This window comes from Giraffa tippelskirchi, chromosome 11, assembly GCF_054371585.1.
Source record: "Giraffa tippelskirchi isolate mGirTip1 chromosome 11, T2T-mGirTip1v1.2.pri, whole genome shotgun sequence".
Lineage (NCBI taxonomy): Eukaryota > Metazoa > Chordata > Mammalia > Artiodactyla > Giraffidae > Giraffa > Giraffa tippelskirchi.
The window spans coordinates 35,131,033-35,157,518 of NC_137285.1; the positions used below are offsets into that span (position 1 = coordinate 35,131,033).

General features: G+C 40.0%; 1 protein-coding gene across 1 annotated transcript in view; it reads left to right on the top strand.

Annotated features, from left to right (window-relative positions):
* LOC145527245 (uncharacterized) overlaps positions 1-26,486 on the top strand; it is a 169,059-nt gene that overhangs the window by 65,278 nt on the left and 77,295 nt on the right. Inside the window, exons 3-6 of the mRNA XM_081544930.1 lie at positions 171-314; positions 4,177-5,141; positions 7,734-7,944; positions 21,447-21,552. The gene's annotated coding sequence lies outside the window, so the exon portion shown is untranslated. The remainder of the gene's footprint in view (positions 1-170; positions 315-4,176; positions 5,142-7,733; positions 7,945-21,446; positions 21,553-26,486) is intronic.

Here is a 26,486-nt window from a genome sequence, read left to right on the forward strand (position 1 = left end):
AGTAGAGCAAGACCTTGGTCTCAGTTTTCACTTCAGTTTGTGAACAGGTTGTCAGAAAAGCTACCTATTTATTCATCCTTCAGGGAGAGGTAAAGCCCTCCCATTGCAGCCTGGAAATCTTTGTAAAATGGATGAATGTGAGTAACTCTTTTTTCTTTTCCACTGGCTAGGTATACGTGTGCATGCGCTAATGCGTGGGGGCAGGGATTGATGGAGTTAACAAAATGTGCCCAATCTGCATCTTAGACAGGAAAAAGAGAGACATGGGTGAATTCCAATTTTCAGCATGAATCAAGAAGTATGCACAGTAAATAGTAAGTACTACAAGATTTCAAAGAAGTAAACAAAACACTTTGATCTCTCTTTCTCTGCCTCCCCTAGCATCTTACCTGTTTTCTCTGACAGTCATAAGGGCACTTCAATAATGAGTAAAGTGGCAACATGTGCTTTGTTGCAGGACTTTTTCTTATGGTAATAACTATCCTTTTTGACTGAGATCATCCAATAATCCATCATAAAGGTAGGAGGACAGCTACCTTTTAGGAAATTTTAAATATCAAGTGTATTTTCCAAATTAGCAAGAATATTTTAGTTTCTTAATCAGGTTAAACGGTTTAAAGTAGAATGTGCTTCCAACTCTGCTCCCAACCATCTTTAAGTAACATTAATTTCAGCCTCTAACACTCTACTTAACCGTCTGATTTATACATATTATTCTATCCCCAATCAAGATCTCATTCTACCTTCATTAAAAAATAATGCAACAATTAAGTGAATGAAAAAGCTAATACTCATTCCTCTCCAAACCAAAATTTTATTTCAAACAGCAAAATCCAAAAATATCTGCAACTCTCTTTTTCTTTGAGTAGTGTTACTTATTTCTGTTAGATATCATTTTCTCTGGGTATGAACAATACATTTCTAACTATGATCAGATAGAGATTAATGAAAGGCTCAAAGTCCACAAGTGGTTCTGTCATCCTCCTCTCTGTGGCTTCTCCTGTCCCTGCTACCCTTTACTCATTTGAGAAAGCTGAATATGATATTATAGAATCATGGAAGTAGTATTGTAGCACAGTCAATTGGGTCTTACAATAAAACTCTTGGCTATGGATTTTTTTATCCATTTATTTCTTCATCTATTTTATCACATGCTTACAGCTATACCTTTTTCTAAAATGTTATGTGGCTAAGATAAATTGGACTTTGGACTTGCTTTGAAGGTTGTTTTTCATCTTTATACTATAGAATATCTATTCAAGAGTATTCAGGTTTGGTCCTACAGTGTAATAAAAATCTTACCATGTGATCAAGAAGTCCTCCCTATAATCATTAAATTGTATAGGGTAGGGGTGATATGTAAACCCACAAACTGCATTTGGACGTGGGGTTGCCACTTTGCACCTCAACATTGCCTGCATCAGCTTTGTTCATGCTTTCTTTATCTGCTAAAGAGACATGAGTCTCCTTGAAGATACTAACCACAGTGGTTAAGAGTCCAATTTCTAAAGCAAAGTGTTTGAATTCAGATCCAGGCCCTAACAATGAGTTACATATTAATTGTTGTACATATGACCCCAGATATGTTATTGCAAAAGGAAGATAAGTATAGAATCTAATCATAGGATTGTAATGAGGTTTAACTAGACATTTCAGGGGGAAAAGGGCCAAGTACATCACACAATAAAATCTCAGAAGATATGTGTTCTGATCATGGATGAGGGTAGAGAGGAAAATTTATAAAAGCCTAGAGAAGCTAAGCTGATCCATGGAAGGAAGAGCACAGGTAGATCAGCCAAAACACATGGGTGTGGCCGTATTTGCCATAAAAAAGTTTTGAAGTGTTTAGTGTTGCTTAGAGAGAATCACTTGTCCCAACTCTGGAGTTTCTCACCATCACCCTAGACCGCCTGGCCCTCCACAGTCCGTCAACCAGCACGCCAGAATCTGCATGGTCCCACTCTAACATCAAGACCCAAGACCTTTCTGAGAGTCAGATCCTCTGCTTTAAGTAGCGTTTTGGTTGTTAAGCATTTTGAAGATCACTACTGGTATAGTAGGCTGAATAATGGCACCCTAAGATGTCTACATCCTAATCCCTGGAAACTGTGAATATGTTACCATCAAGGTAATCAAAGGGACTTTACACGTGTGATTAAATTAAGGATCTTGGGAGGAAGATTCTCCTGGATTATCCATATGACCTAACATAATCACAAGGGTCCTTGTAAGAGGAAGTGGTGGGGTTGGAGGGGGTGGGTCAGAGTCAAGGAAAATGTGATGACAGAAGCAGAGGTCAGAGTGATATGGGGCTTGAAGCCAAAGACCTCCTGAAGCTGAGAAAGACAAAGAGCAGGTTCTTCCCTAGAACCTCCGAAAGGAATGTGGCCAACACCATGATTTCAGCCCCTTTAAGCTCATTTTGGACTTCTGACATCCGGAACTGTAAAATAATGAATTTGGGTTGCTTTAAGCCACTGAGTTTATGGTAGTTTGTTATAGTAGTAATACGAAAGTAACACACCTACGTGTGGAATTTTTACTTTTGGAAAAGGGGTGAGAGAGGGAGGAAAAGGTGATTAGGAGAGAACTAGTAATGGCTGGAATTTGGTTTGCTGGGCTGTTGGGGTGCAGGTAGAGGGAACAGGAATCATAAAGAAGAGAGGAAAGTAAGATTAGTGTAACTACCATTGGGTATGGGATATAAGGGAGAAGAATGTCCGATGAGGACTTTCCAGGAAGTCTGGGTGTCTTAACAACTTCTTCCTGGTGCTGAGAGGGCTCACTCAAGAGCAACAGTGTGTTTCAAAGCTATGGAGCCCAATTTGCATTGTGCTAGAATTTATCACTGTGTTGAGACAGACCTTAGAGTGAAGTAAAGACACTTAGATTTACTTGAGTTATGTATTCTCTGCTTAGAAACACTAACTTATTGCTACCTTTTTACAGCATCATTTCATTGTGGTCTTAATGGCTTTTTACTCTTTAGATTGTAATCTTTTTTTTATTTAGATTCAGTCAGTCCTGCCATAATATTTGTATTGAAAATGAGAATTTATTTCACCGTGACAAATATACCAGGGTACAATTTGAGTATAACCAGAATTTTGTGTTTCCTCATATGTGATTTTGTCTGCAAGAAATGCTAGGTAAATGCAAAACCCAGCTGAACTGGGCCATTTAGGAATATACAAAATGCATACACACCTCAAACACTCACCAGCTAACTGTCCATATCTGGTGTTAAAACAGCTTTCCATCCTGGGAAGCCTCTGTTGCCATTTTTCAATAGTTTGTAGCTGCGACTCTTCCTGCACTCACCTCCATGAACAAACTTCAGGTCTTTTCCTAGGCAAAATGCCATATTTATTATAGTATTTATGTGTTTCTTAACCATTTAATATGTGTAAGACCGATGTCTTTCTTCATTAGGTTCCTATCATCTTTTACCACTGACAGAATTTCAGTGTTATGCCCTTAATCCTATTTCCCCCATAAACTCTGTGGTGTTTATTGTGCAATTTTATATAGTGCACTTGGTTTTTAGAAAAGTGTAGGTCACATTATAGCAGAACTGACTGTATTTTATCTGGAAGTGTCACACTGAAGTCTCAACAGCATCTAGTTACATCCAGATGAAGAGCAAGTATAAGATCAAGGATTTATTCCTAAGGAGGGAGAGAAAAGGGGGATGATGGAGGAAAGGAGAAAAACGAAAAACAAATTCTTTCTTTCTCATTTTTACACATATCCTATATGAACTCAGCCTCCCTAGTGGCTCAGATGGTAAAGAATCTGCTTGCAATGCAGGAGACCTGGATTCAATCCCTGGGTCAGGAAGATCCCCTGGAGAAGGAAATGGCAACCCACTCCAGTATTCTTGCCTGGAGAATTCCACAGACAGGAGAGCCTGGCAGGCTACAGTCCATGGGGTCGCAAGGAGTGGACACAACCGAGTGACTCACACACTTTATCTGAGCTCAGATTTTTAAAACCCTGGTGGTGCAGCTCCTCCCTGGCCCTTTCCCGTTAGTGCAGGGGAGCACATCTTGGCCTCCGTGAGCCTTCTGAAATTGTTTGCAAATTTTTGTGTTTATGTTTGTAGGAAGAAGAAAACATTAAATTTCATCTGCTTTTCCAAGGAAATGTCAGGCAGCTTCTTCTTTTATTTTCTAGGCTCCAGAGTCTTCTCTGAAGGGCAGTGCGGATCCATGCTTCTTCAGCACCCCACAGCACTATGCACAAAAGTGGCAGCTGCTGGTGTGGCAGGATTAGTGAAGGGGCAACAACCTGGCTGAATCCACACTTGTGTAAGAAGCCCACTGCTTTCACTTCACTTCCATGGTTATTTAGTACCTTGGAGTGAGGTGGTGGATTCTGCTACACGTACTCTTCCCAGAAATATAACCCAGGTCGTCACCATGAAAGCATGAAACTTTAATCACCCACCCAAGAGGATTCATGGACACATTTCAAGAATTTTCTTGAATGAACTATGCTTATAGACCACCTGGTCAGGGTAGGAAGGAGGCCAGGGCACTGAAGGAAGGCTTCCAGCCAAGGAGAGCAGGCTAGGGTTGAGAGGAATAAAGGGAAGGAGGGGTTGAAGTATGAAGTGAGTGCAGTTAGGTCACAGTTTTGCCTGGGAGAGATGAGCTAGGTCTGAGATGGCACTGGTTACTCCTTGTGCCCCGCTCTCTTGCCCTGTCTGCACAGCTCTTCCTTGTGACCACTGGGTGTCAAGTATTCCCTTTCTGCTTTCACTTGCCCTCGCCTTTCATGGGTAGAATTAGATATCCTGCCAGACAAACTCTGCCAAGGGCCGTCTCTGGTATTTAGAGTTACAGATGTTATTGTAATAGGTGCCACTCTATAGGCTAAAGGTAGTTAGATGGCTTATCTTTAGGCAACCATGACACCCATCAGTGAGGCTACAGATCACATCATTCCATGACCATCAGGCACAAAGTATGGAGAAAAAGAATCAGAAGATCCATATGGTTCAACCAAGTTCCATCCTGATGCCACTCCACGAGATATGACAGTTTCCACCAGCCTCCCTAGTCTCCTGTCCAACAGCTCTGATCAAAAGAATGCTATTGTCTTTGGACTCAAGACCTGCACCTGTTTCCTTCCCTAGGGTGAGAAGTGGCTATAAACATCTGTCTTGACCCTGCATCTCCCAACACACAGTCATGAAAATAAAGAAATACAATATTGGCCTTTGCTGTCAGTGTGTCCTCTTCCTAAGATGTCTGCTGAGTTTCTCATTCGTAGGAACCTTCTCCCCACATCCTCCAAGGGGCAGTATCGGGATATCAGAGAAAGGCGTCTGAAGGCTGAATGTCTCACTCATTCTGAACAGACATTTCTGTTTCTAGGAATGAGGAACATTTGGGGAAAATTATTACGTTTAATCTTTGTGTTTATAAAAGTAATAAATGTGTGTCATAAAACGAAGAATTCAAATACACATAATTGTGTAAAGTAAAAAGCAAAATTTTAAATTGCTTCCTTTTTCTAAATAAATACACAATAAAATTGCTCCCTTTTTTTCCCTAATTTTCACTTTCTAGGTGCACTCTTGAGAATTTATGAAGTATCGTATATTCTTTACCTATGTACTTAGAACATATAGAGGCATAGATATAAATGTACATATTGAAGGAATTAGAATTTTAGATGGAGATAAAGAAGAACAGAAAAAGAAAGATACAGACAGGAAAAAAATGTGCTTTTTTACATAAAAATTTAATCTTATCATGCATATTCTGGGCATCCCTGGTGGCTCACGCGGCCAAGAATCCGCCTGCCATGTGGGAGACCTGGGTTTGATCCCTAGATCAGGAGCTTGGCAGTCCACCCCAGTATTCTTGCCTGGAGAATCCCATGGACAGAGGAGCCTGGTGTGCTACCGTCCATGGGGTCGCAAAGAGTTGGATATGACTGAGTGACTAAGCACAGCACATACATATTTTACAACTTTTCTTTTTCACTCAACAATATGTCAGGGACAGTGATCCATATAGTATTCTTGCACAGGGCTATCTTATTTACATAGGAGGTTAATATTCCATTGTATGGCTCTATTATAATTTATTTATTCATAACCCTGGTGGTAGGCATTTAGATTATTTCCAATTTTTATCTCCTACAAACAGCACTGCAATGAATATCCTTAAACCTCTATGTCTTTAGCATATGTGAACTGTGTTTCTTTTAGCTACATATCCCACATTTCACTTAAAAATTTGACAGAAGCTGTCAAGCTGCCCTCCAACATGTCAGAGCAGTTTACACTCCCACTGACAACACGGTTTCCTTTCCCCCTCCATTCTCACAAATGCTTTATATTGTGAATATTTTAAATGTTTGCCATTATGCTAAGGCAAGAAAAAATTAGTATCCTATCATTGGTTTGCCTTTCTTTGATCAATAAGTTAAGTTCGGCATATTTCATATCTTTATTATTGGTGTTTTTTTGTTTTCTTCTCTGAAAAGCCTTGTTCATATTCTTTGTTCATATATTGGGTTGTTTCTCACCTGTAAGGGCTCTTTCTCTCTTAAAGATACGTTAAACATGTTTAAATTATTTTCTCTGTGGTGTCTTGGCCATACAGAGATTTTGTTTTTATGTTACTGGATCTTAGAATCTTGCGTTTTATGACATAAGCTCCTATTTGATATCAAAAATGTCTCACCTTCTATAATAATAAGTGATTGAAATTGGTTTAGTCTTAGCTTGAAGAATTCTAATGCCAAGGAGTCGTTGATTTCAGGAGTACTTTTAAATGAATCCACATTTAATTCATCATAAGGCTAGCTACATACTTTCTTGAAAGTATGAATAATATATGTATCATCAAAAATTATTTAGTCAGTTTATAAACAGTGGCCCACTCATCAATAGATTCATGGGCTACCTGAATACCATTGTTTTAGAACAAAGTTGAGTATGATATATAATTATGATATACATATAAGTCTAATCATATACTACTCTCAGGGGAACAAAGCACTGGAGAATCCTAACATGGCATCTGAGCCATCAATTGTTGATTGTGTTTGCTACAGTTTTAGTGCTAAGTGTTTTATTTTACTTGCACTCTTTAAATATGGACTGTCCATATCTAGTGTACATAGTAGCTTTATAAACAAAATTGACTGATTAGCAAAGTGGACAACAGGAAAACACAAACTCTGTGAGATCTGCTCAATTAATGCCAAGGTTGCCCTAAAATCAGCTCTTAAACAGAAGAATAGTTACACCTGAGAGCTACTTCTATTGATAATAAAGTGAGTGGGGTATCTCTGGAGAAAACCTTGCTGCTGCTGCTGCTAAGTCGCTTCAGTCGTGTCCGACTCTGTGCGACCCCATAGACGGCAGCCCACCAGGCTCCGCCGTCCCTGGGATTCTCCAGGCAAGAATACTGGAGTGGGTTGCCATTTCCTTCTCCAGTGCATGAAAGGGAAAAGTGAAAGTGAAGTTGCTCAGTCATGTCCGACTCCTAGAGACCCCATGGGTCTGCAGCCTACCAGGCTCCTCCGTCCATGGGATTTTCCAGGCAAGAGTACTGGAGTGGGGTGCCATTGCCTTCTCGGGGAGAAAACCTTAGACCAGTCAAAAAGATAATAATTATTAGAGCAGGCACATATAGTTAAGTGCTTTGCAGACATTGTCTCATTTAAAGCAACAACATGAAATGAGGTACTATGATTATCCCTTTTCACAGATGAAGAAACCAAGGCACAACAAAGTTGAATAACAATGAAGTGACTGGAGGACAACTGTCTGCAGAGCTTGACCACTTCTCTCCACAAAAGGAAACTGCCTCCATTGCCAACGCCTTTGGGTTATAACAGAATAGCCTCTGCAGTTCAAGAGACCCCATAACGGGATTAAACCATATTGGTGATGCTTCTGACATGTGGATTTGGAGTGAAGTAAGGAGTCCTTTTGCAGAATTATTTTTGGTGGTATCCAAAATGTAAATTTTTATATATAGTCAGAGTTAATTAAATAATTAACTCAGCTTCCAGTCTGAGTTGGAATATCCAATTGCTTGTCTTTCATTTATTTTACCCACCTTGGTACAGTGTAAATTGATTTTCTGGTATTTTACATCCATGCAAGAAGAGAGAAATAAGTGAGTAAACCCCTGTAATCATTTGGATCATGAGTAGCATAGACAAAATCAACTAAGGAAATCAATTATCTTAACAACTTAATAGCCAAAATGTGATTAAGTTATTTACATGTATTTATTTTTTATTACCTCAGCAATTTATTCCACATTTTCTAACAACTCTGCAGATTCAAGTAAAAAACAATAATTAAAAATAAAAGATACAGAAATAAAACTAAACATAGAAAGTATTCTTAAACTAAGAGATTTTTTTCTCCCTCATACTCTCCCAAATGGTGAAAAGTAAATTCCACAGTGAAGTGTAAACAGAATCTAATTTTACAGCTGGTTGTTTTGATCACTAACTTGGACATTTTTATGGTATAGGTTCAGACTTGATTAATTTTTTAATTGAAGGAAAGTTGCTTTACAATGTCATATTGGTTTCTGCCATACAACAATGTGAATCAGCCATAATTATACACATATCCCGTCCCTGTTGAGCCTCCCTCCCCTGTCCTGGTCTAGGTCATGAAAGAGCACCAGGCTGGGCTCCCTGTGTTATATAGCAGCTTCCCACTAGCTATCTATTTTACATGTAGTAGTGTATATATATTGATGCTGCTTTCTTCATTTGTCCCACTCTCTCCTTCCCCCACTATATCCACAAGTCCATTCTCTACATCTGTGTCTCCATTCTTTCCCCACAAATACATTCATCAATACCATGTTTCTAGATTCCATATTTATGTGTTAATATATGATATTTGTTTTTCTTTTCCTGACTTAGTTCACTCTGTATAACAGGCTCTGGGTTTTCATCCACCTCTCTAGAGCTGACTCAAATTCATTCATTTTTTATGGCTGAGTATAATAATATTCCATTGTATATATGTACCACCTCTTCTTTATCCATTCATCTGTAGATGGATATCTTGGTTGCTTCCATGTCCCGATTATTTGTAAATAGTGCTGCAGTGAATATTGAGGTACATGTGTCTTTTATTGTTGCTTTCCACAACTGACAAAGAATTAATCTCAAAAATATAGAAGCAGCTCCTGCGGCTCAATTCCAGAAAAATAAATGACCAATCAAAAAATGGGCCAGAGACCTAAATAGACATTTCTCCAAAGAAGACATACAGATGGCTGACAAACAAAAGATGCTCAACTTCACTCATTATCAGAAAAATGCAAATCAAAACCACAATGAGGCACCATCTCATGCCAGTCAGAATGGCTGCTATCCAAAAGTCTACAAACAATAAATGCTGGAGAGGGTACAGAGAAAAGGGAACCCTCTTACAATGTTAGTGGGAATGCAAACTAGTACAGCCACTATGGAGAACAGTGTGGAGATTCCTTTAAAAACTGGCAATAGAACTGCCATACGACCCAGCAATCCCACTGCTGGGCATACACACCAAGGAAACCAGAATTGAAAGAGACACATGTACCCCAATGCTCATTGCAGTACTGTTTACTATAGCCAGGACATGGAAGCAACCTAGATGTCCGTCAGCAGACGAATGGATAAGGAAGCTGTGGTACACATACACAATGGAATATTACTCAGCTATTAAAAAGAATGCATTTGAATCAGTTCTAATGAGGTGGATGAAACTGGAGCCTATTATACAGAATGAAGTAAGTCAGAAAAAACACCAATACAGTATATTAACACATATATATGGAATTTAGAAAGATGGTAACGATGACCCTATATGTGAGACAGCAAAAGAGACACAGATGTAAAGAACAGACTTTGGACTCTGTGGGAGAAGGTGAGGCTGGGATGATTTGAGAGAATAGCATTGAAACATGTATATTATCATATGCGAAATAGATCACCAGTCCAGGTTCGATGCATGAGACAGGGTACTCAGGGCTGGTGCACTGGGATGACCCTGAGGGATGAGATGGGGAGGGAGGTGGGAGGTGGGTGCAGGATGGGGAACACATGTATACCCATGGCTGATTCATGTCAATGTATGGCAAAAACCACTACAATATTGTAAAGTAATTAGCCTCCAATTAACACAAATAAATTAATTTTAAAAATAAAGTATTCAGTGAATGAAAAAAATAAAATAAAATAAAATTGTTGCTTTCTCAGGGTATATGCCCAGTAGTAGGATTGCTGGGTCACATGGTAGAATTGCTCCTAGATTTTTTAAGGAATCTCTGTATTGTTCTCCTTAATGGCTGTAACAGTTTACATTCCCACCAATAGTGTAGGAGTGAGTGTTCCCTCTTCCCCACATCCTCTCCAGCATTTATTGTTTGTAGGTTTTTGATGATGGCCATTCTGACTAGGGGAGAAGGAAATGGCAACCCACTCCAGTGTTCTTGCCTAGAGAATTCCGTGGACAGAGGAGCCTGGTGGGCTACTGTCCATGGGGTCGCACAGAGTCAGACACGACTGAAGTGACTTAGCATGCATGCATGCATTGGAGAAGGAAATGGAAACCCACTCCAGTATTCTTGCCTGGAGAATCCCAGGGACAGAGGAGCCTGGTGGGCTGCCTTCTATGGAGTCGCACAGAGTCAGACACGACTGAAGCGACTTAGCAGCAGAAGCAGCAGCAGCATTCTGGCTGATGTGAGGTGATACCTCACTGAAGTTTTGATTTGCATTTCTCTAATAATTAGTGATGTTGAGCATCTTTTCATATGTTTTTGGCCATCTGTGTGTTCTTTGGAGAAATGTATTTAGGACTTTTGTCCATTTTTTGGATTGAACTTATTTACATGTATTTCATCAATTATCGGAAAAGGCAATGGCAACTCACTCCAGTACTCTTGCCTGGAGAATCCCATGGACGCAGGAGCCTGGTAGGCTGCAGTCCATGGGGCGGCTAAGAGTCGGACACGACTGAGCGACTTCACTTTCACTTTCATGCATTGGAGGAAGAAATGGCAACCCACTCCAGTGTTCGTTCCTGGAGAATCCCAGGGATGGGGGAGCCTGGTGGGCTGCCATCTATGGGGTCGCACAGAGTCGGACACAACTGAAGTGACTTAGCAGCAGCAGCAGCATCAATTATTGTTCATTTACCATGTTTTTCAAGCCTTCTCATGGTAATAAGAAATCAGAACACTCATCTTCCTCTCCAGTTAGCTCCCAGAGCTTTAAAATAGACACCGAGGGGCCACTTAGTATAGAGGAAGATGAAAGAAACGTGCTTACAAAGAAAGCCAAATAAAATTAAATCTTCATGAAAGTAAGAGATGGATGGCTCAGTGTTGTTGGATATCCATAGTTAAGTCATCACCAGTCATGTCAGTGTATTTATCAAAAGTTGTTACTTCGGCTATCTGTATATATATCAGTTGGAAGCTTTAATGGTATGACAGGGATGAGGGATTCCCACTCTTGCCTTGGTTTTCATACGGTGAGGAGGGAGGGGGGTTCAAGATGGAGGGGACACATGTATGCCTATGGCCAATTCATACTGATGTATGGCAAAAACCATCACAATATTTTAAAGTAATTATCCTCCAATTAAAATAAATAAATAAAAATTTTTTAAAAGGAACTACTGCTACTGCTCTGATCCTTGCTACTGTGTTCAGAGAATAATTTTTAATGGGTTAGTATTCAGATCAACATTTCAAAAAAATTTTATTGTAGTATAGTTGATTTACAATATTATGTTAGTTTCTGCTGTACAACAAAATGAATCAGTTATGCATATACATATATGCATTATTTCTTGAGATTGTTTCCCCATATAGGTCATTCCAGAATATTGAATAGGGTTCCCTGTGCTATATAGTAGGTCCTAATTAGTTATCTATTTTATATGTGGTGGTTTAGTTGCTAAGTTGTGTCCGACTCTTGCGACCCCATGGACTGTAGCCTGCAAGGCTCCTCTGTCCATGGGGTTTTTCCAGGCAAGAATACTGGAGTGGGTTGCCATTTCCTTCTCCAGGGGATCTTCTGGACCCAGGAATCAAACCCAAGTCTCCTGCATTGCAAGCAGATTCCTGCATTGCAGGCAGATGCTTTACCAACTAAGTTACGAGCTGATTCATAGTTTATATATAGTAGTGGATATGTGTCAATCCCAATCTCCCAATTTATCCCTTCCTCCTTACCCCACCAAACCATAATTTTGTTTTTTACATCTGTGACTCTGTTTTATAAATAAGTTCATTTGTACCATTTTTTTAGATTCCACATATAAGCAATATCATATGATATTTATCTTTCTCTGTCTGACTTATTTCAGTCAGTATAACAATCTCTAACATCCATGTCACTGCAAATGACATTACTTCATTCTTTTTAATGGCTGAATAAATAGTCCATTGTATGTATGTACCACATCTTCTTTACCCCTTCTTCTATCAGTGGACATCTAGGTTGCTTCCATGTCCTGGCTATTGTGAATAGTGCTCCAAGGAACACTGGGGTGCATGTATCTTTTTGAATTATGGTTTTCCCCAGATATATGCCCAGGAATGAGTTTGCAGGATCTTATGGTAGTTCTAATTTTAATTTTTAAGGAACTTCCATACTGTTCTCCATAATAGTTGTACCAATTTGCATTCTCACCACAGTGTAGGAAAAGTTACCTTTTCTCCACACCCTCTCCAGCATTTATTGTTTGTAGATTCTTTGATGATGGCCTTTCTGACTGGTGTGAGATCATACCTTATTGTAGTTTTGACCCGCATTTCTCTAATACTTAGTGAAGCAGGTAAGCATTTAGAATGGAGACCTTAGAAATGTAAGGATTAAGGTGTTTGCAGGTCAGCAGTAATCGTGGAGAACAATGACCCCAACCGCCCACAACCCAAATGAACCACAGTACCTCAAAAGTTTTGAGCACCCACTTTTAGCTCCTTTGGTCTGCTGGTTTTCTCTCTGGATCTCTCTCTTCCCCCTTTCTCTTTTGTTGCTCATTCACTCCAGATTTCTCCTCCTCTTTTCTACTCTTTCCCTGTCCTTGTTTTCTTTCATCCCAGTTTATGTCTTGTTCAGACCCTCACACCATCTATATTTCTGATAAACTCATAACTGACACACAATCACAGTTAATTAAATTTCACTTATTATTGGCTGGAGGCTTCCTGAGACAGATCTCAAAGAGAGAGTCAAGAAAAAGACTTTAGAATTAAAAGTCTAATAGCAGAAAACTTTAGGTGGAACAAAAGCATGACATCCTTCATGCTGGGGCCTCTGAGAACAATAAAATACATCTGGGGAGGGTCATGAGGTGACTTGGTTGAGATGGAAGGATGATCTCAGTAACATGTGACAGATTGGAAGGAATTTGAAGACCTAAGTAGAGGAAGATAAGAAAAGTACATTGAACATATGTTCTGTGCAGTGCACGTGTTGGGCACTAAGTAATACCACTAAGGTGGCATTTGATGAAATTCCGCAGATTAGGTGACGTTTAAATAAGGTGAAATTTGACCGAGTTTGGAGTGATTAATTAACTAACCCTCATAGAATTTCAGGGACTCATTATCTCAAATAGGACAGGAAAGTGATATTGCTGCCCTGAAAGGGCTCCTTACGGAGGCTGTCCCGCCATGGAAAGGGAGGGAGGGTGGGCAGAGCTTTGTGCCTCTTTAACCCAGCTTCAATCAGAAAAAAATCTTTCATTTATTTTATACATTGGATCCTGTATAAAATTCAGTTGGGAAAAAAAAGATTTACCCACTAGGAAAAAAAGTTTTAAAGTGACTGATGGAGTTCCCTGTTTGCAGAGCCCAGGGCAGGGGTGGTGTCGCCTACCTGTGCCCAGGTATTCTGCCTTGGCTAAAGAAGCCGTGCCCTGGTTTACAGAAGCATGGAAAGCCCACTTCCGCATTGTGGTTCACTGGTTGCTTATAGATGTTTCCAGTTAACATGTATTGGGCATATACTATGTGCCAGGTGTTATTCTGATGTTTTTTGTTCTTTAGTTATTCAGTTCTTTTAGTTATTACTGTATTATATCATTTCTTGGACATCACATTTGTATATTAATGTCTTGGGAGCCAGGCTGCTTTTTATAACTGATGGCAACTTAGAGTTAATGAACTGCAATAAGCCACCTGGTCCTCACATTTGTGAGGCAACTGCTATTGTCATCCATTCTACAGAAAAGAAAATTGAGGCCCAGAGAGTTTAAGAAACCAGTTCAAAGGGGCACTTATAAGAGGTGATGTAATGGCTAAACATCAAGATTGCTATTGACTAGGTAATAAGGTGGCCTAGAATGATACCAGTTAGTGCTGAAAATAAATGTTTTGATACAGGAACTATGATGAGGGTGGGCTTCCCAGGTGGCGCAGTGGTAAAGAATCCACCTGCTAATGCACGAGACATGGGTTAGATCACTAGGTCAGGAAGATTCCCCTGGAGGAGAAAATGGCAACCCACTCCAGTATTCTTGCCTGGAAAGTTCCATGGACAGAGGAATCTGGCAGGCTACAGTCCATGGGATGGCAAAGAACTAGACACGACTGAGCACGCACACACCCACATGATGAGGGTGGCAATAAATTAGCAGCCATAATATGAAATTATGCATAACTTGTTGGGGAAAAGAAGCCCAAGTCTTACATTTATGTTTATTTTCTATCAACTCTGCCTTCTCTAACTTCATTATTCACGATAAAAATCATCTATTAGTGAAAAAGATGAAGAGAAGATATTTTGCTTTTAAAGGATATAACTTATTTAGTCCATCAAAACTGCTCCTTGCACATAGCAGGGACCCATTAAGTGTTAGTTCCCTGCTTTTTTCAAGGATCAAAAAAACTATCTTGTGGCTCATATTTTTAAAATGTCATAGTGGTGGCTGTCACCTTCTGATATAAAATTTATTTGCTAAATAGAAGTGTAAGCATTGGGGAATATTGCAGTTAGAATTTTGACAATTCTACTTGATTTTTAAACAGATTTATAATGTGTAAGACAATTTTCTTGACTATTCAAGAAATAGGAAATGCATTAGGTAAAGGAGGATCATCTATAATTGTTTACTATAAGTTCTTGGAATGCCACAGAGGAAAGGTGACGAGAATTAATAAAATTAATAGCTGTGATCAGGGACTGAATGTCTTGATTGTTAGAAACGTGAATAAGAACAAGACCAACAGGAGAACTCAGTATACTTCCGTTCTGTGTGGCATGAGGTGGGGAAAACACACGGTTTCCCTGTCACCTAGTGAGAGCAGATGGGCAAATGACGTGAGTTTGACACACGTCACCTTAAGAGGTCTGTGGCTTAGGAACATGCTGAGTCAATTTGCTACTTGAGAATGTACATCACCTTGATAGTGGACTTCCCCAAAAGTGGAATTCTAAGCAACCTCATAATCCTACCTGGGGAGAGCAGAGATTTCCTTTTTCCTCTGACTGTCCAAATCATGCGATGGATACAAACCAGACCTCATTCCCTCCACCCACATTTTCCTTTACATAATAACACAGAAAGCTATTTTTCCTATGGCTTAGTCACTGGTAGATTAAACAACATTCTGAAAATTAGGAGGCAAAGTGACAAAACTGCTTTCAAGGAATTTTTTTGAATCTCTAAATTGAGGATTCTTGAATTCATTATTCAGCGATTACCATAAGAATGTACCAATCTGAATGATAAAATGGCTTGCTATTTAAAACAATAAATAGGAAGCATTACATCATCAGAAAACATTTACCAAGCCTGTGTTTGGTATTTGGTATTCTCCTAGATGCTATCATGTCACTGTTCTACGAAGATACAAAGCAAACCTTAATTATACCCATGCTTGAGGAAATGAAAGCGTGCTTGTCTTTATGTGTGAAAATGACACTAAATATGATCAGACAAATGTGCATTTGAGGTTTGTTTTACAGTTGCAGTGAGTTTTCTTGCCATGATTTCTGTAGCACATTTACTGCTGGTGACCTGTGACAGAATCTGAAGATGATCAGCACAGCTTGGAAGTATAGTCTTTGCTCATAAAATGGTTTGTCTTTGAGATATTGATAGTAACTAAAAGCATGAGCAAAAGTACTTATCATCATCTTACGACTGATGCTTCAGTAAAAATAATCTGTACTTATATGAATTCGGGAAAGGTTAGTAAAACCTACATTAGTGTAAGACACTAGTCAGATATGGAAATTACAACAATATTAATTACATATGAATTCATCTACCAGAAAAAATTAGTTGGGGGAATTATAAAATAAGAACTTCAGCCATTTAATGTGCTGGTGGTATTACTTTATTAAGCTTTGCAATAGAATTCATCTTATAATATTGGCTTAAATTCCTCAGTCATTTTTCCCCTTTGAGGCAGCAAAATCTCCGATAGCTGCCTCCTGGCACAGTGGAGTGTAAAGACTCTTTTCAGGGTCCGGCACCATACCTGACACGGAAAGGCACTGGTCTCCTGAATATATGAATGGCTGATTAAATGAACGAGTGAACTCATTCATTAACTGAGTTTTGGCATGTACAAGAAATACAGTTGGATATAACAGGAAACCAATCACAAGCTCAACTCTGATTCTTGCAAATAGAATGAGACACAGTAGGAACCAAAATGGGAGGAGACCACCCACAGTCTGTTTACCTAAGCATCATGAAAGCGGATAACTCGAGTTCTAGAAAATGGATGGTGACTGGCCTGCAGTTACATCCACGGGAAAAAAAAGAAAAGCTAGCAGTTGTTCCCTAGATAAGACAAACTATTTCCATTCATATTAACAAAGAAGTGGTCACTTGAGCAGAAACCTAGGCAAATGTCTTGAGCAGTTAAAATGAATTTCCTGCAGAAAAGCATTTCTTTTGATGATAACTTGAAAAAATAATTTATGTAGTTTCTTTTTCAGTAGCCGTGCTCCATCTGTGTGGCGCAGCATTATTAGCATCTGTTCACAACAGAAGTGGTAGGGAAATTACTCACCACAGTTGTTAGACCGGGTTATTAGAGGCAGAGAGAGAAGAGTGGCCTTCATGGGTACACAGTTCAGATGCTGCAGTCAGCAGAGGTGTGGGCCACTGTGGGGGAGGATGTGAGAATGGAGGAGAGAACCAGCTTGCTCATTTTCTGGTGAAACATTAAAATTTGTAATGCAAGCCACCTAGCCTGGCAAAGGTGATTGGTTTCTTTTGTTCTAGCAGAGAAGGGTTGCTGGGGAATAAATTCAGATGAATAAATATGGCTCTAAACTTTCTTTGAGTATGAATTTCATGAAAGACTCGCTTATGACGTCTCAGGAAACAAATGCATATAATGTTTTTTGTTTTTTTTTTATTTCTAAAGAGTGTGCAAAATTAGATTGTATCAATCATTTCTCATGAATGGTTTTGTGCCATGGCTTTGGTCTTTCAGTCTTCAGTTATGAATTTGCATGTCCCATGCACTTTGGTCCCTATGTGTCTGGTTATAATGAGGGCATTTAAAATTCATTCAACAAGTATTTATTGAGCACCAACTAGTCACACTTTTCTACTCTAATTTTTTCCATGTGTGAAAAAATGGGATGGTCTTTAGCTGTGTTTTATTGGGCACAACTTGTCGATGTTTTAGCAGGGACTTCCTAGCACATATGGTACTTTTGTGGAAACTTTTTTTTTTTAATGCTCCCTCTGTGTGCAAAAGAATTGTGTTCAAAAGTGTCTCTTCCTCTCAGAGAATAAAAACTTATACCTGGGCACAGGACTTGATGAGGTAATTGCATGCTTCAGCCCATTCCTGGGCACCACTCTGCAGTGGACAAAGTCTTGGCTAAACGTGGAAGCTGGTCTAGTTGAAGCCTCACAAAAACAGTTTGGCTTTTGTTCAACTTTTGCTGATTTGGACTGAAACTGGAGAAAGTTCCTTCAATCCACGTTAGTCAAAGAATCTCTGTACCAAAGACTCTGTTGTCTATCTGCCAAATGAAGGAGTTAAACTAAATGTGGTCTTCCCCTTCCCTTCCCCATCCCCCTGCTAAAAACTATGTATCTTGATTACATAGTAGAGATGTCAAGAGTGTGGGCTTTGGAGTCAGGCTGCTTGAGTTTGAATCCTGGCTCTGTGATTTAAGAGCACTTTGGCCTTGGAGAATGTCTCTGAGCCTTGGTTTGTTTATTTGTAAAGTAGAGATGATAGTACCTAGTAGGCAGTTCATAGAGTTATTATGAGAATTAAATAAGATAAGGCATGTAAAGTATGTAGGACTATATACGGAATAAGTGCTCAATAATTGCTAGTTATTATTATTATCATTATTGTTTAGTCAATGTGATTTCATATCTCTAGGAAACCAAGGGCAGCCATCTACCTAGCATTGGTCATCTCACTAACACTCAATAGTTTATCCACAGCCAGTGATAAGAGCCTCACTTATCTGTAGTAGATAGGGGCATTCATTTGGTAGGCCTTGACGAAGCTACTGCCCTCAGTCTCCTAATACTATTGTAATACCGCCTAAGACATTTTTTATCTTTCTATGGAAGGATCAAGTGGCAAGCAGTTTTTCTTGAATCGGTTGGTATCTGTACTGACACCTCAACATCCCTCAACCATATAATTCCTGAAGCACCTAAGAAGTAGAGTGTACACTTAGCCATTACTGTGTAACCAACAATCCCAAAGTATAGTGGCTAAAAAACCCACCATTTATCATTTCTCACAAGTTTATGGGATGGTTTAATAGCTCTGCTGATATGGGATAGGCTTAACTGACCTTGACTGGGTTCACTCATTCCTCTGTGATCAATGGCAGGTTGGCCTTGGCCTAGACCTCTAAGTTCTTACTTACTTGGCTCCCACATCCCTCCAGCTTAGGCATATTCTGATGGTGGTTGCAGGAGTCCAAAAGAAAAAGAAGAAACAGCAAATCTATTTCCAAGTCTTTACTTGGGTCAAGTTCACTATTATCGCATTAGCTAAAGCAAGTAGCAAGTAATGTGGCCAAGCCCAAAGTAAGCATAGAAGGATATAAGTAGAGGGAATAATGAAAAACTGGGGCCATAACTGCAACCCACCACACATAGCAAATATTTTAAGGATTTCTAGCTTATAAGCTTATCTAGTAGTCAGCTTCATTATTTTAATATTCATTCATTAATATGTGTGTGTGTGTGTGTATATATATATATATATATATATATATATATATATATATTCACATGTCCATACATATACATATATTGGGCTTCCTTGGTGACTTAGTGATAAAGAATCTGCCTGCCAATGCAGGAGACACAGGTTTGATTCCTGGGTCAGGAAGATCCCCTGGAGAAGGAAATGGCAACCTACTCCAGTATTCTTGCCTGGGAAATCCCATGGACAGAGGAGCCTGGCAGGATACAGTCCATCGGCTTGAGAAAGGGTCAGACAGGACTTATTGACTAAACAACAACAACAACATATATACACAGTAGTAATTGAATGTGTATTATATATTTTATTATATACATAACATAATACTAAATGTATATATACAGTTGTTTCTTGTTTTAATCACAGGAAATGTCTTGAAAAGCAGTTCAAAATCCAGAAATAAGTTGATAGTTTCTAATCAAATCCTAAAATCATGTCTGAAATGTTCTGATGTTGTTTTCTACCTCTTTGCATGGCTCAGTCTGGGTCTTTAGAGAAGTTGTCACCACACATGTAATTGCCACCCACCAGAGCAGCTAAAAGACTTCCTTATGTACTAAACGGTCTTTTATGGAGGCGTCCCAAGAGCCCCATGTGCTCAGAACATGAACACTTTAGACAACAGTTGGCAGGCATTTAAGGAGTGTTAAAAATTGAGTGAAATCTTGGCCAAGTTCTCTTCATGAACTTCTACTTTGTTCTTTTAGAAATCAGTTAGCAAAGTCTTTCTAAGGTAGATTAAAAAATTAAAAGATAGGGTGACTTTATCCCTGCTAAGGTAAGACTGAAGCACTGAATTATGCAGTTAAGTGACATGCTTGGGGATGCCGCCACCTATGACAGTGTGAAAGACGGAACTCCCTCTTCATAACAGTTGGTTGTCCTGGTGCTTAGAAGCCAGCTCAGGGAAGACGGAGTACACCCATCAAGGAGCTGCTTCTAACCAGCTTGCAAAACCACAGTTATTATGACCTGCAAGTCCTTCAAAATATAAGTTGTCTATTAGAATATTCATCTAGACCTTAACTTTAGGATCAACAAAAGAAAAAAGGAAAAATCCTCTTAAAATTAGTAAATATACCTTCTAATTTATGTCTCCAAATTCTGCCACAGAAACATGATGGTTCATACCCTTAAATATTTGAAGAAAACGTGTGGTCTGCTCCTCTCTAACTTGTTAACCAAACTGGTTTAATACTTTCCTATAGGACCTAGTTTCCAATAATACTATCATTTTGTTCCCTGTTTTTCTCTAGAGCTCACAGCTTTTTGCCACACGTGCTTTTAAATGTGGTGGCAGTGCTGTCCCGGGTATGGTAAATTGGGACAGTTCTCAGGCCCTACACTTTGTCCACCCCTCCCCCCACCACCTCAACACACGCACACGTTATAACAACAGGTGGCTAGGAAATGACTCAAGAAGTGTTGTGTGGAGGAATAAGAGGAGGCTTCAAGCACAAGTGTGGGGAAAACCTTGAGGGTTTCAGACATAAGTGTACTCAGTCAGTAAACTCATCCTTCTCACCATGGCAGATGATACCAGAATCCCTCCCTCTTTCCACAGGCTCTTCAAGATGCATGTGTCACATTAAGACTCCTGCTCTTTCCAAGTCTATCCTGGATATTCTCCATAACAAGAGATTGCCTATAAATGAGTAGTCAGCACCGAATGATGTGATTTACCTTCACCTGTCTCACTGCACTAACTACAATCACCCCAAAGGATAACCAAAATCTCTTATAACTCTAATAACAGCAAAGCCCCTCAAATGCCAGCCTTCATGAGACGTTCTTCTAATGATGCAGACTGACAGGTGCTTCTCTTTTGACCAGCACTCCAGTGCTCACTATATTCAGCTTGAACTATTGCAACTCTCTGGTCTTTTATCCCTTCTTTCCTTCCTCATTCGCTTCCTACCTCCCTTCCTTCCTTACCCTCTCCCTTCCTTTATTCTTTTCTTTCTTTCCTTAACTCCTCAAACCTTAGTATTTTCTCACACAAATAGCTGAAGTGGGTTGGCTGAAGGCATGAAGAAGGGAGTTATCCCTGCAGGTTCTACTTTACATAGTCACCTCTAGTGTACTTCATCCCACTCTCATTTGGAGTTTCTAAAAAATGTATTTCAAGTAAATAGTAAGGAGTTATGAACAAAAACTCCATGTGCTTAAATATGCATGGGAAAAGTATTAAACCATGCTCCTTGATTGCAGGACTTTCTGTTTAACTTGCAGTTGCATCTGTGACTTTCCAGCAGTGTGCGCATAGCCATGGGGACTTCCTTGTGGAGCATCAAATGGAACAAGTCGTACAGGATTGACTCTCGTCTAACTTGTGAAGGTACATCCCTACCACAGTCACGGAGCATCTCTCCGGGGAAATACAGCTGAACAGAACAAGCTCCTCCACCAGGTTTTCCATCCAGTCACTGGATCTCAATGACTGAACTTCAGCAACCACCATGCACAGATAAATGAAGAGAGTCTACCAAATACCCTCCAAGTTCTCTTTATTAGTAATCTAGTATGCAAGAGTGATACTTTCTATGTTTTCTCCCACTGGTTTTCAGAATCTGGAGTTTTGGATCATCCATTCAGTCAAGAAATATGTATTGAATACACAATGTGTGCCAGGAAGGTAGACCAAGAACCCCAGCCTTTATAGAGGTAATATTCTGGTGGGAGAGACAGATAATGAATGGATAGTAACATAACATATTATGTAAGGTACATCAGACACTGAGAATTGCTTAGGAGAGAAAAATCAGAGGAAGATAGGGAATGTGAGGGTTGGGAGTAGGAGCTATTTTTCTTTGTGTGCACAAAGAAGGCCTTAAGAATAAAGCAGTGAGGAAGTAAGCCCTGTGGATATCTGCTGAAAGAAAATGTCAGGCAAAGGGAATAGCCAGTGGAGAGAAATCTGCAGTTTAGAGGAGCATTCAGGGCTGGAATCTACATTTGGTATGATTAGCATGTATGTGGTATTTAAACCTGAGAAGCTGGTTGAGACCACCAAGAGAGTTAGTGTAGGTGAAGAAAAGAGGAAATATGAGAATTAAGTCACAACTTTAAACACTTCAAAAGTTTAAAGTCTGGGGTAACAAGGAGCAAAGGAAACTGACATGAAATGGACACTAACAAGGGTGAAAGCCCAAGAGAGTGGAAGCCAAGTGAAGAGAGAGGGAGTGCTGGGACCCAGAGAAATGCTAATAGAGGAAGGAAGATGTAGACTGCAAGTTGACCTGGATAGAGCAATGGTGGAAGTAGTTGGTGAACTTGAAAAGGGGTATTTCAGTTAATTAGTGAGGACAAAAATTTGGGGAACAGTGGATTAGAGAGACAATGGGAGGAAAGGAAATAGAGTCAGTAGGAAGAGACAGACCATTATTTCAAAGAGTTTTGCCTGTAAAGGGAAGCAGAGAAATGAAATAGTAGGTAGAGAGAGGTGAACAGTCAAAACTATTTTGAAGATAGGAAAAATGGTAGCCTATTTTCATGCTAATTTAAATGATTCACTAGAAATGAGAACACAGATAACAATAGAGAAGGGGGAGAATGGCTGTGCAGTGTTGTTGAGTGATCAAGTAAAGGTGGGATCTAGACAGCCTGCCCTTAGACAGGAGCACAAATGGTTCTTCCAGAACAGCAGGAGGAGAAGCTGAGTATGTGGACACAGACACAGCTCAGTGGGTAGTTATGGTGGTGAAGCATGAAGAAGCTCTCTTCTGATTGCTTCCCTTTTCTCTGAGAAAAATGGGAGCAAGGTCATTAATGAGAGTGCAGATGGGAAAGGCAGTATTGTAGGAATAAGATGTAAAACAATCATTTGGTGGCTCAGATGGTAAGGAATATGCCTGCAATATAGGAGACCAGGTTCAATCCCTGGGATGGGAGGATCCCCTGGAAAAGGAAATGGCTACCCACTCCAGTATTCTTGCCTGAAAAATCCCATGGACAGAGGGCTACAGTCTATGGGGTCACAAAGAGTCAGGCACAACTGAGCCAGTAACACACACACAATCATGTGGGAGTGGAGGTATAGTGAATGGACTAAAGAATTTAGTGAGATTGTCAGAAGATCCTGTGACATATTTGAGGTGGTTGGTCATGCATTTTTACTGAAATCAATTGTCATGGATGTTTTTCCAGCCAAACTCAGCTGTGTGTATATGAGAACAGAGTAGGTAAAGAGGTGAATTTAACCATGGTTGTACTCATAGTAGGTGAAGACAACGAAATGAGAAAGGGGGGAGGTAATAATGGCAAATAATAAAAGAAGTGATGACCAAAAGATGGAATAAGGGACAATCAAAAGTTAGTAGGAGCAGTAAGTTTTAAGTGGTGAAGTGAAGGATTATTAGAATTGGGTCACTACAGAGAATAAACTGGAAGGATAGAAGGTGTTGGTCAGAGGGTAGGATGCTTGGAACTGAGGTTATAAAGGAACTGAAATGACTGATAATGATAAGGGCTGGTGTTGTCAAACCCAAGTTCATGTGCCCAATCCGCACTGAGGCCAAGTAAACCTAAACACAGGAGCCTTGTGCAAGCAAGGGAAACAGGCAGCTCATGCTCAAAAAGTACAAAAACTCCAGGGTTTTCAGGGAATAGATTTTATAGACAAAATTTGGGGGTAGGTCTGCAGGGTTTATGACCTTCCTCTGATTGGCTGGTGGTGAGAGTGTTGTTCCAGAAATCCCAATCATCAGCCATCTGGGTCCAACCAGTCTGGGGTCCACGAGCTCGTATTCAGTCTGAAGTTACTGTTCTCTCCCTAGGTGGGGGTCTTAGATCCTGTAGCAGAACTCAGAGATACGTTGTTCTGTACATCTTTTGAGGAGGAACCAGGACCCTTCTTCGTCACTGCACTCTTGTTTCTTGACTGCTTCCCTGTTTCTTCATTCACTCCCTTCCCTGATTAGTAACTGTCTGAATCTGCCCTTTGGAACTCGGGAAAGGTCTAGGAGGCTGAAGCCTTTTTCCTACAAATAAGAAATATTTGGAGGGGCTTCTCTTGTGGTTCAGTGGTAAAGAAGAGACCACTGAGATCTGGAGACCCAGATTTGATCCCCAGGTCAGCAATATCCTTTGGAGAAGGGAATGGCAACCCTCTCCAGTATTCTTGCCTGGAGAATTCCATGGACGGAGGAGCCTGGCAAGCTACAGTCCATGGGGTCACAAAGTCCATGGGTACACGACTAAACAACTAACACTAAGAAATAGGAGACATGGAAAGGCTTTTGCATGCAGAAGGGCTCCACGGGGTCCTGCCTGGTTCCACTAGGATCATATGACCATAGATGTGAGTGGCAGAGGAAGAGGATAGGCAAGATCTCTGAAACAAATGAGGTCAAGGAGATGATATTATAATTTAAATTGCCAAGAACTGTCAGTAGCAATGTTGAAGGAGGTGAGTGAAGTTAACTAAGAGTTAAAATTTTAAGAAATGAGGGAAGGGACGTTGGTGGCAGTGGGTGGAGGAGGTGGGTGGTGTAAACACTGAAATTTAGGAGACTACCTAGTGGTATGGGCCACGTGGCCTGCAGGGATTTTATTTTTAGGGTGGAGGAAAGCAAGAACAGTCTGGAATTAGCAATGAGGAGCCAGTCATTTGCCCTCTTGTCTTCTTTTCTCTTCTTCTCTTGTATCTTCTATAGCAGATCCTGCTAGCTGTATGTTTTTAGAGACTTTTTCTTGGTTTTCTTTTCTTTTTTCCTAGACTTTTCTTGTTGTGTTCAGTTAGTGTCTCAGGGCTCTGACCCTCAGCCCTTCCTTACATAAGAATCACCTGAAGAGATTTTTACTATTATACTGTACCCTGGCCCTGCTGTGATCCATGCTGTTTTCATTGTTCTGAGATAGAGCCTAGGCATCTGTATTGTTTTTAAATTCTCCAAGTGATTCTACTGGACTGGCAATTTGAGAACCACTGCCCTGGAGAAGAGTTGGACAATGTTTGAGTCTTTGTAGGCATATGCATTTTTACAGAGAATGGCACACGTAGTTTTCATCACATCCTCAAAAATATTCCTGACTCAAGGTTAAGTCTTTGTTGTTGTTCAGTCACTAAGACATGTTCGATTCTTTGAGACCCCGTGGACTACAACACACCAGGCTTCCCTGTCCTTTACTATTTCCCAGAGTTTGCTCAAATTCATGTCCATTAAGTCGGTGATGCTATCTAACCATCTCATCCTCTGCTGCCCCCTTCTCCTTTTACCTTTAGTCTTTCCCATTATTTCTCATTTTTCCGATGAGAAAACTTGACTGATTTTTTAGAAATCTTTTTCATTGGAAATGGAGATAGAAATTGGGAAAAGGGAATTGGTTAAATCCTTGGAAGAACAATATCATATTAGGTACAATGATGGTGTCTTTCCCAAAACATCAGCAGGGCTTTGCAACCTCCATTTGTGCATCCAGGATCCTCTCTGTCCTCCCTTCCTGCCCTCTAAAAATGTGAAATGTACCGGGTAACTGATTCCGGGGCTCTCTCACGTCTGGTTTCTGCGTAGGAGTGTTGCACACACCAGGCTCATGTAGCACCTGCGTTTTAGGATGTGAAAACTGCACATCCACCATATGAGCACCACCTCAAATTGTATAATTTTTTTCTCTCAAAGTGGAAAAAGAGAGGTTTCATAATATGCATTCAGCCCCTTCTGACAAAGATGGGTTAAGAATGGGGTCACGAAGCTGGAGAGCCCTGGAGACAGAAGGCCTCTCCGAGCACTGATGGCTGTGTATCCTGTGCAAAGTATGGCAAAGCATCCTGTGCTTTGTCTACTGTGTCCAGGCTCTCTCTCTCCCTGCTGCAGCAGGGCCAGTGCTGGCCAACAGAGCACTCAAGTTTGTGAACTTACTTGCTTATGTTGTATAATGCTTACCCATGTTAACTCCATAGACCTGGTTCCCTCACTGCAGACCTTAATCCTGTGATACAGAAGGCAGGAATGTGTTTCAGAATCATGCACTGCAATTTTTCATCTTTACCTTGCCATCCTTTATCTATTAGTTGGGATTCTAAGATACCTAAATTAAGACATGACTTTAAAATTTTTTTAAAATTTTTTACACAATTTTTAAAGGTCAGTTTTCATTTACAGTTATTAAAAAATATTGGCTATATTCCCCAAGTGGAACAAAACATCCTTGAGCCTAGTTTGTACCTCCCACTTGCCCACCTTTGTATTATCCAAGCCCCACACTGGCCACCACTGCTTTGTTCTCTATGTCAGTGAGTCTGCGTCTTTTTTGCTATATTTGTTACTTTTA